At 37.6% G+C, this 6,369-nt stretch overlaps 1 pseudogene; it reads right to left on the bottom strand.

The window, feature by feature from the left end:
* Window positions 1–219: 219 nt before the first annotated feature.
* On the bottom strand, window positions 220–1,459 carry LOC143193651 (superoxide dismutase [Mn] 1, mitochondrial pseudogene; annotated as a pseudogene).
* Between the last annotated feature and the right edge of the window lie 4,910 nt (window positions 1,460–6,369).

The following is a 6,369-nucleotide window of genomic DNA, read 5'->3' as shown; positions in this document are numbered from 1 at the left end:
AATGGTAGTAATGGTAGGGATGTGAGTTGATTTGGTGTCTCAAGAGTTTTATGTACTGGCTGGGCCGGAATGGGTTTAGAAAGGGCGTCACGTGGCAGCATCAGCATTGCGGAGATCTTGCCTCCATGCTTGGTTAGCAATACTCAAAGTTGACTAACCTCAATTTTAAGCTCTGCATTTTCTTTTTGCAGATACTCGATAAGTCCAAGACCCATCAACTTAGGGCTTAGGAATCTTTCTGGATGCGGTGATGGCCCTGGCATGCAGAATGCCATTGCCCCGCTTGTAAAACGCTTTCCGGCGTTTACAAACGTTTATGATATTTAAATAAATATTAAAAATAGCATTTACATAATCAGCTCTTACATTTTTATACTGTAAGTAATTAGCAGGTTCCAAATATAATTTCCAACTAAATGTGTGAGGCCTGTATTGGCTTCCAATGGATCCTGGTTAGAACAGGTTGTAACACGTAGTAATCCTTTTGACTTTTCATATCCTAACGAACCCCATCCAGAACCCTATACTGCTACAATGGCAGCAGCTAATTGTTTGTTTAGTTGATGCTGAGCTTAAATTAAGACAGAAAATTGAATGATTTAATTTATTTCCTCCATTAAATGTTATTGCTGGTGCTAAACTAATTTGAGTACTCACATTTCCGTTCTCAGTAGCAGCTCTCAATTTCTCCTCAGCGGCTTTTAAATTATTGACATAAGTCTGATGATGTTTCATGTATTGAAGGCTCTTAATTTCATGGGATATGACTTGTTCCAATACTGCATAGACATATGGCAAATCAGGCAGTTTTTACTTGGACCTTATACCTTTTATAGCAGTAATAACAAATTGACGACTGCCCAACATCTCCAACTGTTTATATTATCTATATTATTGTTTATTTTATATCTATATGTATATAATGATCTATATGTTACAATTTTTTTTTATTTAATAAAATTGTTACGAGACAGGTTCAAAAGGCGGCTATTTTGACTCTGAATATCCTACTGTCCGTTCGTATGGTTGTTGGTCCCGGAAGACTTCTGTTCCGTACCAGTTCAATGACTTTCCGTACCGCCACGAATTCTGGCGCTCTGGAGTTTGATTCATCTTTAATTCTAAGACTCATTTCTTTCTTGGCGGCTGTTCATGTCTGGATCACAATTCCTATGCCTGCTTTCCCTTCTTTCGGTTCATCCAATTTTCAAACGGTTCCTTCCATGACCATGGTATTTCTTTCAATTTCAAACCCGTTGACTCATCCATACTTTTCTGCAGCCCGCCCCTGGATCACGGCTTTCAGGTAAAGGGGTGGTGTGCCTGCTATTACCCGCAGGTCCTCGTCCAATGTGGTTCGATAGACGCTTGTGATTGCTAACAGTGCGGTTATTGCTAACAGTGCGGTGCTACTGCGAGCGCCATACTGACTTTTCCCATCGAGGCCCTGTATCCCCATATTTCTCCGCCATATAATTCTGAGGGTTTTATAACACTGTCATATATTTGACGCATGACCTCTGCTGCTCTGTGGTTGCTTCTTCTGCAATGTGCACTCGGAGCCGGCTGATCACCTTTTCCGTTTTCCTCCTTAACAGCTGTATGTGTTGTATATACTGCTGCTTCATATCGATTGAAAAACCCAGATAGTTTATTGTATATTTGACATGAATGATGCCTTCACCGAGTGTGACCGTTGGTGGTCTGCTGTTATTCTTGTTTCTGAACCAGCAGGCCTCAGTATTTTTCTTGTTGTACTCTGCTCTTGCCTCGTCCACCCATTTTTGGCAGTTTTCCCAACAGATGTTCTACGCAAGGGCCAGTCTATTTCTGATGATTCTATTGCTAAGAACAATCGCATGATCGTCCGCGAAGGCCTGAACTCTCATTCCGCAGTCCCCTTATTCCGATTCAGAGACTTTGCGGAACCAGCTGTTCATACCCAGTAGCCAACCTTGACCCTTGCGGACAGCACTTGTCAAATTCCATCATCACCTGGTTGCTGATTACTCTCCTTTCCATCATGAAGCTGGCTATGGAACTTGCCAGTTTTTTCGGTGTTGCTCCATTCCAATAGATCACTCATGGCTTGTATGGTTAACCTGCTTTTTCTTAAACCTGATTCTCTATTTAAGTATTTTGCTAGTACTTTTCCTAGATAGAAAGCTGCTTGGTTCCTCTTCATCGCTTTTCTTTAGCCTGTATAGTTTCGCCTTTTTCCATACCTTGGGGAAGTATCCCGCTTTGTAGCAATTCCTGTATAGCGCCAGGAACTCCAGAACTCTCGCCTTTATTTTACGCTTCTTTGATCTCGCAGGCCTGTCATTTAAATTGAATACTTGGCCAAACTCATGTAAGGACTCGAGGACTTATTATTTATTTAATTATGAAAACTTTAGATTATCATTTTAGTTACAAGAATTATTAAATTAGTTATAAACCTAGTATTAAAACATAATAGACATTTTACTTAATAATGTACAATAATATAAAAATACAAATAAAATTCATATTTATAATTTGCGGTTATATAATATAACCTTTTTATTTTGTTTCCAATATTATATCCATCTTTATTTACCTGTATATTCAATTGCTACACTTTGCGGCAGGTATATCGTTTTATAAGACCAATTATTGTTTTATGATTAATATAATATTTTTGTCCTCTTTTTGGCCTTATATCAATTTATATCTAGTGTTACTGTCTGATTTTAGTACTCACAATTATACCGGAAGGAAGTTAATAGAAAATTGTCAGTGGTTGGTTAATGTTCTAATGAATTTGTTAAAATTTGTGTTAACCATGGAATCGAACTACGAAAATGTCAGAGCCAACAACAGGCTTACCTATACCAGTTTTCCGAGAATCAGTTTCGTGGGTAATCTGGGCCAAGCAACTAAGCACCAGCTATCTCAGAATCAAAATCTGATGACCAATTATAAACCCAAAAATATAGAGCATGTTAGAAGATCTATGAACATTTTTATTATTTGGTCTAGGGAAGAACGAAGGAAGATCTTACAGAAGAACCTGAAGATGCACAATTCGGAAATATCGTAATGGTTCGGTGCCAGGTGGAAATCATTTAGTTAAATTGAGAAAAAACTATATATCGATTAAGCGAAACGATTGTGAGCTATACATTTGAGGGAAAACCCGAATTATAAATACAGATCGAGGCGCAAAAAAGCAACATTACTAGAAATGTTGCGTATATTGCCAGGTAGCCATTCTGACAGCGCGATATCGGCCTTTGAACTTAGTTACAACAGAAACACGATAGTCGTTCCCAGCGCCTATCTGCAGAGATACTGCGGTGTATTTTACGCTCGTTGTGATACGATGCAACAGCCATACATTAAGAGAGGTTATGGCCCTTGCGGCTCAACCACCCTCCCTGAAGTGTCGCCATGTGGTATACAGCCCGCCGGGCCGTCAAACGTGTAGCGTATTTGTGTCACGTCCTCTATTCCTAAAGATTCGTCTTCGGGTATGCAAGAGACCGGACATGGGGCATATTTGCGCCTCTACGGCTTTCTGTCCCAATCTATAGAAAGGCAGCGTTTCATTTCGTCGCAAAATTACGTGAAATTGGAGACCTCTGGCGCCCATAACGCATATGTAAAAGTCATTGTTTGGGCTTGCTGAAATTGACGTATCGCTGCTGTATTCAAAAAATTTTGAATATAAACGAATATGCCACTTTTATTATTAACGAAGATGTTAATTTAAAATAAAAATAAATGCATTTAATTTATGGTGTATTATTAAGAATAATTAGCCTTTTTATTTTTAATATAAAATGACCATTGCTAAAAAAATACTTAGTACTTTAGTAATAATATTGATAATCGCTATTAAAAATACTAATTTCAACATTAATCTGCAACAATATTAACAGGATCTTCATATTTTTTATTAATGTAATTATTATTAAAGTTTTAAGCAACATTAATATTATAGAATAATCATGTGACTTACCGTGAACTTGGCGTAATTTTATTAAAAGAAAGAGCGAACTGTAGTAATTCCAATCTCGTGACACATTCCAAAAAATTTAATAAGGGTTGGCTTTGTCAAATTTATTTGGTTTTGTGAAATATATATATATATATATATATATATATATATATATATATATATATATATATATATATATATCTATATATATATATATATATATATATATATATATATATATATATATATATATAGATATATAGATAGATATATTTAAATTGTTTGCAGCATTTAAGTACAACATGTTGATTTGAATACTTAAAAGGCAATTCAATTGTTGATTAACTTTGTGATTATTTACATTTACCTTCATAATTTTGACACTTTCTCAATTTGAACACATGCTGAGTTTATACTCTGCCCTATATTTTCACAACCATCGCATATGTTTTTGTAACAACGTAAAAATAGGATAACGCCCTTAATAGTATATATTTGTATATAAATACAAAAGTTCTATTTATATAACTGTGTATATACCGGGTCCAAACTATGTACACCTGCATAATCCATATAATTTAAAATTTTTGCATAATCTACCTATTTATTAAATATTCTCGAAACTTCTTGAATGGAAAACATTATATCATTTTTGCTCTCTATATTAAAAGTACTATATATTACAAGGACATCATTGTTAATATAACTTAGCACTGAAAGTACCCTGAAAATGGAAATAAAAAGACAAGCGCATCGTACAAATGATATTAGTTCTTATAGAAAACCTAATATCTTCACTGGTTATAGTGCAGCGATCCAAACACACCAATAGAATAAATAGAAAAGGCCAATATAGCGACATCTAGATATCGGACGTCGAAAACATGTTTCCAAAATTGCCTATAAAGTTAAATTTCTATTATCTCTGGGTATGTAGTTATAGGGGTATTAAAATACGAGAAAACATTAGTGCGTTATTATTCCATGGCTTTTTATTGATTCACAGAAATTTCAAATATAAAAATAATTCTACTTCATTCATTCAAGTCTTAGAATTAAAGACGAATCAAACTGCAGAGCGGCAGAATTCGTTTCGATACAGAAAGCCATAAAACTGCTACGGGGCAGAAGCCCCTGGGACCAATCACCATACCAACGGACAGTAGGATGTCAATGATGATGCAAACACACGAGACAAGGACATAGTACAAATCAAAACAAACTTGCTAGATATAAAGAAAACCGGCAGTGAAATATCGCTAAGATGGTACCAGAGGATGACAACGGAGGAAATGATAACCGCGAGAGAATCCATCGAAAAGGAGAAAATTTTTTTACAGAACCCTTTATAAAAACTGCCAATAAGTAGGGACAGGAAACATAGGACTGATCAGGAAAATACAACTGTACAAGTCATGATAGGCCACGGGAATATGCAAGCTTACCTGCACAGATTCAAGTTGAAGGAGATCGATGGACTCTGCGAATGTCGCATAGGACCAGAAGGCACCACGCATATATTGGAGACATGCATAATTGAAAATAGGGTAGAAGCCCGTAACAGGCACCGGACAGCCAACGTTAACTAAAAGTTAAGAAACGTTGATCGAAGTTGAAAAGTATGAAACCCAGAACAGCAGTCAAGAAGAGACACATGCAGACGCGCAAGAAAGCGGCCAAGTTAATGATCATGGCGCGAAAATGAGAGAGAATTAAGTGGGATTAAAAAGTGCAGTAACGGCGCGACGGTACTGGACAGGCGCTCGAATACCTATTCGTAAACTGTTACGGATACTTTAGGTAGGAAACACCAGCTCAAAGCTTTAGCAGGCACCAGAGCCAATGACAAATGGTCTACAATTCAAATTGTCCCCGAAGCGTCGTCATCTGTTATACAATAGGCCGAACCGTTTAAAGTGGGGCGTATTTGCGACACGCATTCTATCCCAGGAGGGTCGTCGTCCGGTATGCAATAGGCCGAAAGGTTAAACGTGGGGCGTATCGGCGTATTTGCGACACGTCCTCTATCCCCAAGGGTTTTGTCATGCGGTATACAATAAGCCAAACCATTAAACGTGGGGCGTATTTGCGGCACGCACTCTATCCCCAAAGTGGATCATTGGGTATACAACAGGACGAACTGATAAACGTGAGGCGCATTTGCGACACTCACTCTATCCCAGGAGAGTCGTCGTCCGGTATGCAATAGGCCGAACCGTTAAACGTGGGGCGTATTTGCAGCAAGCCCTCTATCTCCGAACTGTCGTCATCCTGTATACAATAGGCCGAATCATCAAAGGTGGGGCGTAATTCTCTATTCTAGAATCTCCTAATATCTCTTCCAGTCGGTTTTTTTTCGGGCTTTGAAACGGGGAATTTCGATTGCACAACAATCCCCGAGAGTA

Source organism: Rhynchophorus ferrugineus, unplaced genomic scaffold, assembly GCF_030347505.1.
Source record: "Rhynchophorus ferrugineus isolate W39M unplaced genomic scaffold, kcgeb_rfMv2 rfM3, whole genome shotgun sequence".
Lineage (NCBI taxonomy): Eukaryota > Metazoa > Arthropoda > Insecta > Coleoptera > Curculionidae > Rhynchophorus > Rhynchophorus ferrugineus.
Note: the sequence above shows the minus strand (reverse complement) of the source record. Positions and strands in the feature narration are given on the sequence as shown.